This window comes from Triticum dicoccoides, chromosome 7A (assembly GCF_002162155.2).
Source record: "Triticum dicoccoides isolate Atlit2015 ecotype Zavitan chromosome 7A, WEW_v2.0, whole genome shotgun sequence".
Taxonomy (NCBI): Eukaryota; Viridiplantae; Streptophyta; class Magnoliopsida; order Poales; family Poaceae; genus Triticum; species Triticum dicoccoides.
This window is the reverse complement of record NC_041392.1, coordinates 9,931,706-9,943,289: the sequence shown is the minus strand read 5'-3', so window position 1 is coordinate 9,943,289 and position 11,584 is coordinate 9,931,706. Positions and strand designations below refer to the sequence as shown.

At 43.2% G+C, this 11,584-nt stretch overlaps 1 long non-coding RNA gene and 1 pseudogene across 1 annotated transcript; one reads left to right on the top strand and one right to left on the bottom strand.

Annotated features, from left to right (window-relative positions):
* The first annotated feature begins 2,808 nt into the window (after positions 1-2,808).
* LOC119332837 lies at positions 2,809-3,691 on the top strand (annotated as a pseudogene).
* A 1,728-nt stretch (positions 3,692-5,419) lies between these two features.
* LOC119334318 lies at positions 5,420-5,828 on the bottom strand. The gene is made up of 3 exons (XR_005161272.1): positions 5,781-5,828; positions 5,545-5,607; positions 5,420-5,480 (listed from the first exon to the last, which is right to left on the bottom strand). It is a non-coding gene; the product is annotated as an uncharacterized LOC119334318 (long non-coding RNA).
* Between the last annotated feature and the right edge of the window lie 5,756 nt (positions 5,829-11,584).

Here is an 11,584-nt window from a genome sequence, read left to right as displayed (position 1 = left end):
GACGGAGGGGGCGGGGGCAGGGGCACGGGCTCGACGACGACGACGGAGGGGCGGGCAGGGGCGCGGGCTTAGAGGCGAGGCGGCGACGGTGTCGGGGTAGCCTGGCGGCGTCGATGTGCTCGGCGTCGTCGGGGCAAACTGTAGATAAACTTTGGAAAATTTCCTAAGTGTCATCTTATATAGCAAAGCCATTGGTCCCGGTTGGTGGCACCAACCGGGACTAATGCCCCCTTTAGTCCCCGTTGGTGCCACCAACCGGGACCAAAGGTCTCTTTTCAGCAGCCGAAAGGGCGGGAAGCGGAGACCTTTGGTCCCGGTTGGTTGCACCAACCGGGACTAAAGGGGAGCATTGGTACCGGTTCGTGGCAACAACCGGGACGAATGCCACCCTTTAGTCCGGGTTGGTACCGGGACCGAAGGCCTGTGCCCACCAATGCCGCGGTGCGGTGGGATGTTTAGTCCCACCTCGCTAGCTGAGGAGCTGCCGCACTTATTTATAAGCGCCGCCCTGCCATCTCTCTCGAACTCCTCCGAATTTCTGGCCTTTGGGCCTAATCTCACATTGCTAAGCCTGTGGGCCTTCTGGGCCTTCTGCGGGCCTGAATCCTAGCCCAACTAGCTGGGTTCCTAGTCGTATTCAGGCCGTGGTGGCCCAGTAGGTGGCATTTTTTATTTTTTCCCAGTTTTTTATTTTCTTTTTTACTGTTGCTATTTTTATTTATTTTATTAAAGTTTTCTTATTTTATTTTATTTTAAAGGTTTATTTTATTTTATTTTGATTGTACTTATTTATTAAAGTTTATTTTGTGTCTATTTATTTGTTTTATTTTGTTTCTACTATTTATTAAAGTTTATTTTGTTTCTATTTATTTATTTTATTTTGTTTCTACTTGTTTATATTATTTTATTAAAGTTTCCTTATTTTATTTATTTTAAAGGTTTATTTTATTTTATTTTGTTTGTACTTATTTATTAAATTTTATTTGTTTCTATTTATTTGTTTTATTTTGTTTCTACTTATTTATTAAATTTTATTTTGTTTCTATTTATTTATTTTATTTTTTTCTACATATTTATTAAAGTTTATTTTGTTTCTACAGATTATTTTCAGCTATAAAACCCTGAAATTGAAAAGCAATTCAGATGAACTCTGAAAAGGTTAAAAGTTGGCATGGTACCATCATTTCATCCACATAGCATGTGCAAGAAAGTAGAGAGGGTTTCGGCAAAAACCGGATGCACATCGTGTACAAAACGAACAATTTCTTTCGGAGTATCAGGGTTTCATACGAAAACTAGTCTATTACAAAGGGATTTCATTTTTTTGAACTTATTTGAACTCCAGACTTTTACCGTGTTCAAAATGCACCATTCAAAGTCACATCATCAATTTTCAACCCTTTCTGATTTCATTTGTTATTTTTCATGCATTTACTGATTATTTTGAGCTATAAGACCCTGAAATTGAAAAGCATTTCAAATGAACTATGAAAAGGGTGAAAGTTGGCATGATATCATCACTTCATCCACATAGCATGTGCAAGAAAGTAGAGAGGGTTATGGCAAAAACTGAATGCACTTCATGTACAAAACGGACAGTCTCTTTCGAAGTATCAGGGTTTCATACGGAAACTCGTCTGTTACAAAGGGATTTCATTTTTTTGAACTTATTTGAACTCCATACTTTTTCTGTGTTTAAAATGCACCATTTAAAGCCATATCATCAGTTTTCAACCCATTCTGACTTCATTTGTTATTTTTCATGCATTTACAGATTATTTTGAGCTATAAGACCCTAAAATTGAAGGCAACATATAGCTCTCCTGAATAGAGAAGTGACCAAATTAATAAAAGTTCATCATCACATTAAAACCAAAGTACATACATAGTTCTCATTAAATAACATATAGCTCTCCAGAACATCTAATTAAACCATACATTAAAATTATGCAAAACATTTCAATGCAACAACAAAGGCGATCATAATCGCAACCAAGGTAACAATTGATCCAACGGCATAATGATGCCAAGCCTCGATATGAATGGCATATTTTCTAATCTTTCTAGTCTTCAACCGCATTGCATCCATCTTTATCATCAACGACATCCGCAACATGCAACTCCAATATCATATTCTCCTCCTCAATTTTTTTTATTTTTCCTTCAAGTAATTGTTTTCTTCTTCAACTAAATTTAACCTCTCGACAATAGGGTCGGTTGGTATTTCCGGTTCAACCACCTCTTAGATAAATCTTTCCCTACTAATAAAGCACTTATTGCTTCTGGCCGTACGTCGTCAGCAAGTTTGCAAAAAAGCCCCTATGTTTTTTGGTATTCAACCTGCAGTCCTATTTTAAGTGGATATTCTGAGAAAAAACGTTTCACTTTTTTAAAAAAGACCCTAGGGAGTGTTGCGCCCCTCCCGTCACAAAGCTCTGCCACTCTGGCGCATCTCGCCTGCGTAGTTTGCAAAAAAGCCCCTATTTTTTTGGTATTCAACCCGCAGTCCTATTTTAAGTGGATATTCTAAGAAAAAATGTTTCACTTTTTTAAAAAAAGTCCCTAGGGAGTGTTGCGCCCCTCGCGTCACAAAGCTCTGCCACTCTGGCGCATCTCGCCTGCGCAGCGGCCGCCACCCCACTTCTCGTCCTCTCCTCGCCGCCGCCGTTTGGGTCCTCCGGGCAAAGCCCCCGCGCGGATCTGGCGACGGCAGGGCCTCTGGCACGCTGAGGTGGGCCAGGGAGACGGTGGCCTCGACCGCCACAAGGACGAGCACGCGAGCGCGCGCACGCGCCGCCCGAGCCCAGGATGGGGCGAGGCGTCGCGGCGGGCGTTGGCGTTCGCGCCGCCGAAGCCCAGGAATGGGGAATGGGGCGATGCGTCGCGGCGGAGGACGATAAGGTGGCCGGCGTGCTCGCTTTGTGCGAGGCGTCGCGGCGGAGGACGATATGGCGGCCGGCCTGACCACCATCGGGTGGGAAGAGGAGGAACGGCCAGCGGCGGGGCGAGGCCAAGCCCCAGCCCCAGCCCAGCCCCAGCTGTTGTTTGATAGATGCAAAATTTCGGTTAATATGATGGAGCATGCTGAATTGCTGACCATGATCGTAGCTGTACAAGAGCATGATTGGCCCCGATGGATAGTGCACCAACTACGACAAGTCCAACCGAACCTGCAACATCTACGAAGGTACGGTAGTCTTCAGAATGAGTTCTCCTGGTTTTAGTCTTCAGCGCAGCGCACATGTGGAAGTTAACTGACGCTGTTATGGTTGATATTTTTGGGTGTTGTAGACTGGCCATTCTTCTGCCGGGTCGAACCGAAGGTTTTCGAAGAGTTCTTTGGTGTGCCATGCAGCAAATTCGACAGGGAAGCCTGCAGGTTTGCTGGCTCTTACTTTGTTGTTCGTGTATCTACATGTTCAGTTAGTTCTTTGCGATGCTGAGTTGATTTATCTGCTGCCTGTCATTTCCAGTGCTTGTGTGGATAACATCAAGATGGTGTATGGTCAGGACTCTCCTGAGCTTGGAAACCTCAAGCGGGTCATAAGGGAGGAAAGTAGTAAGCAGGAAGCAAGCATGAACCGGGTTAAATTGTTGGATACCACAAATACTGGTACCTGATTGATTATGGAGTGTAGAGTACTCACTCACCGAAGCAGTTGAAAACCGGAACACAAATACTGGTACCTAATTTTCACCTATGAATGAGTCTACATTTAAGTGAATCTTTTCTGCTCAGAGTTGGGTTTATTCTTTGTTTACCCGGAGTTTTTTTTGGCACTGCGGTGTCAAATTTTGATGGTAACAGCCTCGTGTCATTCTAAGTTTGGTTCTGAATGATTACATCTTTTGGCCCTTTCTTTTTAACTCTTCGTAGATATATAGTCCACCAAAAGCACATGAACTCACACAAGCATGCAATCTGCTTCATTGTTCCAATGACATTCAACCAATACGTGAACTCTGCCATCCAGCAAAGCAAGTTGTGCACGAAAAGGATGCCCTGATGTGTTCATAATCGTTGGTGAAATTTAATGTGATAACGGTCGGTCAGGATATCATGGTAAATTTAGCCTTGCCACGAACAACACAGTAACCAGGCTCGCTGCTGAGAACAAGAAAAATGTGCCTACATGTAGAAATAAAAACAAACTCAAGCAAAAACATTTACTGGAAAACTATTGAGTGATAAGTGGAACCAAAGCTCATGGGAGAAACGAAGCAACATATACTTTTGTAGAAAAAGATATACAAACCTTGGCGATAACTCCTTTCCAAACATACTTTTGCTAATGGGTTATTATTCGGCTATCACACAAGTGGGTAATGGTGGATATTCTACTTTCTTTTCAACTGGCCTACTTATGCAAGGGTTGAACATACTTACCTGCAGAGTTCCACTCCATAAGGAAGCTGAATGAATACGATATCACGAATAAACCAATCCAACTAACCAGGGTTACCAAGCTTCCTGCTATTCCTTTCATGTCGATTGAGAATATCTTTGCCAATAAACAATGAGATGTCGTCAGTTACGAACGTGGGTTCCTTGATTACCAGGAACGCGAGCATCATCCCTAATTAACTTCATGGTGATATATCATACCTGGACATGATAACCCAAGGAACAGGTCCCATTCCAATTGAGTATGCCCCATAGTATGCCTATTCAGTAAGGAGTCAGAATTTACATTTCTGGAGTTCAAACATGTTGTGCCAGCAAAAAAAGACGTCTAGGTGGTGATGTACTATGTACACTATTTTTCATTTCTACATTGGGATCACACAAAATTATTGATGTTCCAGCTACATAATTTCTGTACCAGTATGCCATAAAGAGATAATTTAGAAACGAATTGTGTGTACAATTCTTGTGCCTGTGATCATGAAAAGATAGAAAGCCAATACTCTGTATAGTGATAGGCACCGAACATTCTGAAATGTAAATTCAGGTTACGTTTATTCAAAAAAAAAATATTTGATCTGCTTGATCGGTTGATATTTCACCCTTCAATCATGTTTATTTAATAGAGTCTCACACATGGAAGTTGGTGCTTGTGCAGTCTGGTAATTCATGCCCCATTGCCAAATACTCCGTACTAGCTGGGAACTTTAATAACTGCGGTTACCTCTTATATTTTGCATTCAGGCACTACTATTATCAGATAGTTAAATTTCAAATGTCCGCATTGCCATTGATGCAGTTTGAGAAATACGAACTAGGTGATGAACAAATCAACTTAGTTTTGAAGGAGACAAAAGTTGACGAGAAAAAAGACCAGCTAGAACTTGTAAATACCGTGACAAGTTTCTTCCGGAAATTTCCCAATGGCTTATGTTAGTAACTTACCATCAATAAATGATTTCCAGTTCAGAATTTAAGTTGGACCGCCCGATAGAATAAACAAGTTTACACTTACCTTAAAGTAGAATGATAGCCCAGTAAGAAAGCAGCCCACAAATGTGCCAGATGAAGACACCTAATTAAAAGAAAAATGAAGCTTTCTTTTTGGTTTAAGTGCATCAGTATTGGAGTATCCATACCAGTAGAAGGGTTCTCCTTCCACACCTATCCACGAGAAGGGCCCCGAATAATGTGATTGGTATCTGAAATAATTATAGTTATAGAAATTGATACAGCCGGTAAGCCAGTTCCAGTTATTGACCATAATATCCTATCCTGAACGAGGTGATCCCAAGTTTACCAGAAAACCCTGAAGTTTAGGGGAAGAACAATTATGGAAAGTTCTTCTTGGCATTAAAATAAAATGGCACAATACCTGCTGATGAAAAGATATAGCTTGTATAGAGGCCTAACACGTTTATTCCTCCAAGTTGCTGAAAGGCCATCAGGCTGACACCCATCTGTGCATCAAATCAAAGCTATATATATGATCATCTCTAAACTAAACCTTTTTATCTGTTTGATGAAAAACGACATGCTACATCATCAGTTCTGAACCTCTTTCAGGATGATGGAAAATAAGATCTCTTGATTTGGAAACGAAGTAGGTTGATGAAATTTCCTTTCGGACAACATGTGAGATCTCATCACGAGAGGGAGAGATAGGGCGGAGGAGTGTTTTTTTCTCCCGTTGCAACGCACGGGCTTTTTTGCTAGTAAAATCCATGTCACGTTGGTCGCCATAATTGTCATAAACAATAAATGAACCAAATAGTTAAAAAAGATAATATATGGACAGGACGAGGGCCGACGGGGGCGGATACCAAAACCATCGCACTATATAATAACAAGGAATAATAAAAGTAACAAAATTAGACAAGTATCTATCTGAAGTAAGAATTTTTTTTCTTTTAGAAAGAAGATAAGAACAAGAGGCTCACCACGGTGGTGCCGGCGACGAGATCGGCGCGGGCGATCGATGGCGGTGAAGACGGGGACGGGACGTGACGGACCATTAAACCTAGACAAATCTCAGGGAAAATGAAGCTCGGAGGTCGAGTTTCGAGAGGAGAAAGATTAACTAGTGTGGTTTGGACATTTCATCGAACACCTCATGTGCATAGGAGGTGAGCTAGAGCACCCAAATGCCCTCCCCTCGCCAGCCAGAAAAAATAAAGCACTGTGGAGTGCTCTGCTGTGGCGACGGGGTATATATAGGCAACTCATTTGCCCCGGTTCGTGGCTGGAACCGGGACTATAGCCCAGCCTTCTGTCCCGGTTCCAGCCACGAACGGGGACCAATGGTTGTGGGCCAGGAGCGAGGCCCATTGGTACCGGTTCGTGTCTAGAACCGGGACAAATGGGTCCATACGAATCGGGACCAATGCGCACGAGGCCCCGGCCGCCCCCCTAGGCTCACGAACCGGGACGAATGCCCCCATGGGTCTCGGTTCGTGACTGAACCGGAACTATTGGGTTGGCCAGGCCCGAACCAAAGCCCTTGTTTTCTACTAGTGAAAGCTTATCTTTATTTAATATGTGAGGAGTTCTTGTGAACCAAAGCCCTCGATAAACTAATGTTATAGCAAACTAACCTCATATGTGGCATGCCTTGGATCCTTCATCACCCAAGGTAAACCTGCGCTTGACCTCCCTTCTTATTCCCCTCATGTTCTGCTGGTTGTTAGATACTATTAGATTGGATCTTGGTTCCTTATGTGAATGGCTGTGCAGTGTAAATTTTGGTGATTTATTCTGCACTATGAGGTTTCTAGGGTCAATTAGTATGAGACAAACTGTGTTGATCTCGAATGCATGCATGCTGGATACTACAGTATGCACATGTGGTGTTGAGGGGAGGAGTTAATAGCATGCCATAAAATTGTGTTTCCCTATTCTGAAATCATGCTCGTTTCATGCATTGCATCACATCACCAAGTTATTGGTTCGACTGAGATCATCATTTTTTTTTATTTAATGGAAGGCATGTATCTAAACTTCTAAAGAGACACGCTATGTGAGTTAACGAATTGTTGTGTAAGCTTTGTAGTTCAGAAAATTATTTGTTTCTTATATCATGTGGTCAACACAATGGAGAAACAGAAGAGAACATGGTCTAGAAGCTAGATTGAGTAAATAAATGAAGGAGTTTATGGCCAGATGTGTTCAAATGCTTTCATCTTCTGAACATGTTTTCGTATGAATGAGTTGAATTCATTTCCTAAAAACTTTGGGTCTTTTAGTTTCCGTATAGGCTGCTCGACCCAGGTTGTTCACTGATTGTGTGCATTCCACATGCATCGCCTTTATCGAGTAAGAAAAACATGTTATTTTACCGATTATTATCACAAGTTATCAAAATGCATTATTTTCCCGACCATCACAAGTTAAGGAAATGCATTATTTTACCGTTTAAATTATGCTAATTGCCCAGGTTCGACGGTTTAGAATAATAGAAGGTCAGAAATGTCAAGCATGCACAGCAAACTGATCCTGGACCATGTTGAGCCATCTCAGTTTAACAGAACCGATGACAATCTATTTTGTCAAGTGTATTAAAATACAAAGAATTTAGGCTATCAAACCTAACACTGAATAAAATGGAGAGATGACATGAAAATTATTGCCCTATACCTAAATTAGAGGCCCGTAGTTTTGAAGGAATTCTCCGACACCTTAATCTTCTACTATAGTTTCTATAGTTGCAAACTCAGCGTTTTGATGTGAGAATCACTCAGAGTGAACAATGGATATTAAGTGATCTTGTTTACTACTAAACAGTGGGATAACATCGATATTCAATCCTGCAACTGATTCAACGATAATCAGGTAACAGGTGCTGCTCAAAAGTCAAAACTGAAGTTTGTAATGGATATAAAACTGAAAGAAACAACAGATTACTTACTTAATTTACTCCTTGCAGTCGTACCTACCGGCGTCATGGCGCAGACCTCCGGTCCCTCCTGAGCACGGCCTCCAACTGGCCTTGCGGATGCAGGCCTCCCTGTCCAGCTCATCGCATCAGAATTGATCGGCGCACTTGATGCTATCCAAATTACTCCAGTTGTTGGCTTGCTGCCCCCACCCACACAGTGGAATTGAAACGAAGCAAACAAGCAGAGTGGGAGCCTGGGAGGAGGACGAGGCGTACACTGAGGCGGAGCCGTTCCACTGTTGAGGTGGTTCAGTAGCCCGACGGGGTTGCGGGTGACCTGTGTGCCGTGGACCCGTGGTCAACCGTCGGGAACGTCGAGCCGCGACGCGGCCTGTTGGTGCGGGACCCACAACAACGTCCCCATCGCCAGCAAATCCATCCCTATCGCCGCGTGCAGTCTTCCACCTCCTTTCCAGTCGATCCATCAATTTAATCTGCTCAACATAGCCGGGTAGCGAGTGCTGAAGCGTCCACTCCGGCACAGCCGAGTGCGCGCATGACGAGATCCATCGGCGCCGGTGAAGGCGAGCAATGAGGAGGGAAGGAAGGAAGGAAGGACGTGTGGAGGGAGGTGTCCCGAGATATTGAAGCAGCCTCCGTGGGGATTCCCTCCGGCTGCCGCGAGATGCAGGAGGAGGCGGCTGGGTGAGGCCGTGGGAGGACCGGGTGATGGCTGATGTGCTGTGCGGCGACAATTGGGAGAGCCGAGTGAGGGGATTGGAGTGACGGAGTAACTTTTTTTAGGAGAGAGTGAGAGAATGTGCGCTATCCCGCTGCCTGGCGGACGAGATAGCGTTTCTGGCCGCTTCCAAACAGAGACAAACTCATCCACTCTGGTGATGAGTGGCTGTTCAATATCTTGTTGTTGGAGACGGAAGAAGTTAGATCTATGATCATCATGTTATTGTGGCGTATCTGGAGTCTTAGAAATGATGTGCTACATGGTACATTAGCTCCTCCTGCAGAAATATCTAAAACCTTTTTGCGCAGCTATCCATCCTCTTATAACCAGGCGCAAAAGTACTCGGTTGAAGATATTGTTAAAGGAAAAATGCCAGTGGTGGAGTTTCCCGTCAGAACAACTACTGTCAGCAAGGAAATTCTACCATGGCCCAAACCACCGGTTGGGTGGGTTGCTCTTTCCACTGATGGATTATTTGTTCAAGATACAGGATTAGCTGGGACAGGCATGGTCCTGAGAGATTCAGAAGGAACGGTTATCTTCTGTGCGTACAGGCACTTGTTTCATTGCAAAGATGCATTAGAAGCTGAGATTAGTGCCGTACTAGAGGGCTTATCTCTCAGTTTTCAAAGGTCAGAATCACCGGTTATGATTCAATCTAACTGCTCTATATTGATTGCTGCATTGACTGATGAATCTTTGGACAAATCTGCTCATAGACATCTCATACTGGAAATTAAGAAGCTCCTGGAGACGCGTTGTTTTATTCCGCAGAAAATAGATCGTAATCAAAATAGTGTTGCTCATTGTCTAGCTAATATAGGTCGTACTGGAGGTAGCACCGCCTGTTGGTTGCACCGTGTTCCAGACAGTGTTTCAAGCTTTGTATCAGCGGACTGTAACACTATACAAGAGGAATAAAATACCCGTTTGCCCCGCAAAAAAAAAGAGATAGCGTTTCTGGCTTATTTCGGGCCAGAACATGTACGACAAATTTGTACCGCCACGTAAGAGTTATACAGGCGGCCAGCAAAACTGCCCCCTCTAGTCGCTATATGTATGAGTAGGAGTGATTTAGAGTTCCCGTCACGCATCAGATACGGCGTGTGGTTCGCTGCACACTAGTAGAAAACAGGGCTTTGGTCCAGGCCGGGTCAGCCCGTTAGTTCCGGTTCAGTCCAGAACCGGGACCAATGGGGGCATTGGTCCCGGTTCGTGAGCCCAGGGGGCCGGCCGGACCACGTGGGCCATTGGTCCCGGTTCATCTGGATCTTTTGGTCCCGGTTGGTGGGATGAATCGGGACCAATGAGTCTCGCTCCTGGCCCACAACCATTGGTCCCGGTTCGTGCCTCAAACCGGGACTAAAGATTAGACCTTTAGTCCCAGTTTGAGGCACGAACCGGGATTAATGGGGTTGAGACCTTTAGTCTCGGTTCGTGCCACGAACCGGTACTAAAGGTCCCATTTTCAAACTCTACCCCCCTCCCCTGTGGATCGCCTTTTCAGTTTTTAAAAAAATAAAAGAAAATGCTGGAAATGTTAAAAAAATAAAAGAAAATAAGTTTTCCATGTGATATGTGGTCTAGTTGTTGGGAAAATTTGCAAATGTGAATTTTGACTTTATTTGCAAAATCTCTCTGAAATTTGTAAAAATGGGCATAACTTTTGCATACTAACTCGGATGAAAAAGTTTTTTATATGAAAAATCATCTACTCGAAAAGTAACACCCCAATTTAATCGGGGGAACCCCGTTAAACATTTTCAAAATCCTCAAAAACCTAATAGAAAAAAGTTACGGGGCTTTTAAGATCTAGAGTGAAAAAAATCGAAAAAAATTCAAACAGTGGGCAAACTGTGGTCAAACAATGGTCAAACTAATTATTCTAGAATATTAGTGTTACTAAATAATTATTTCCGTTATTTCAATTTTGGTCAAATCTGGTCAAACTGTGGTCAAACAATGGTCAAACTAATTATTCAAGAAATATTAGTGTTACTAAATAATTATTGTTTTTTAAAACAATAATTTCAAAATAAAACTATGAAATGTGTCACTTCATGCTCAAGCAAAATTCCTGAAGGTTAATAGGATTGACATCTTAGTATTGTCAGGAAAACAAGAAGTGCAGACTTGGAGCGAGGGAGAATAGAACCCGGAAGTTAAGCGTGCTCAGGCTGGGGGAGTGGGAGGATGGGTGACCGTTCGGAAAGTTAGATGATTTGGAATGATGAGGGGTGATTAGAGGATAAATTGAGAAGTGATGAGGGGTGGTGATTATAGACTAGAGGTTAAAATAATTCAGAAATTTGAAAATAAAAAAAATTCAAAAAAAATTTCAAAAAAAATCATAAAATTTCCTTTAGTCCTGGTTGGTGTTACCAACCGGGACTAAAGGTGGAGCTCCACGTGGCCGCGCCCTTTAGTCCCGGTTCTGGATTGAACCAGGACTAAAGGGATAGGCATTAGTACCGACCATTTAGTCCCGGTTCCAGAACCGGGACTAAAGGCCCTTATGAACCGGGACTGAAGGCCCTTTTTCTACAAGTGGCATATCCCCCTC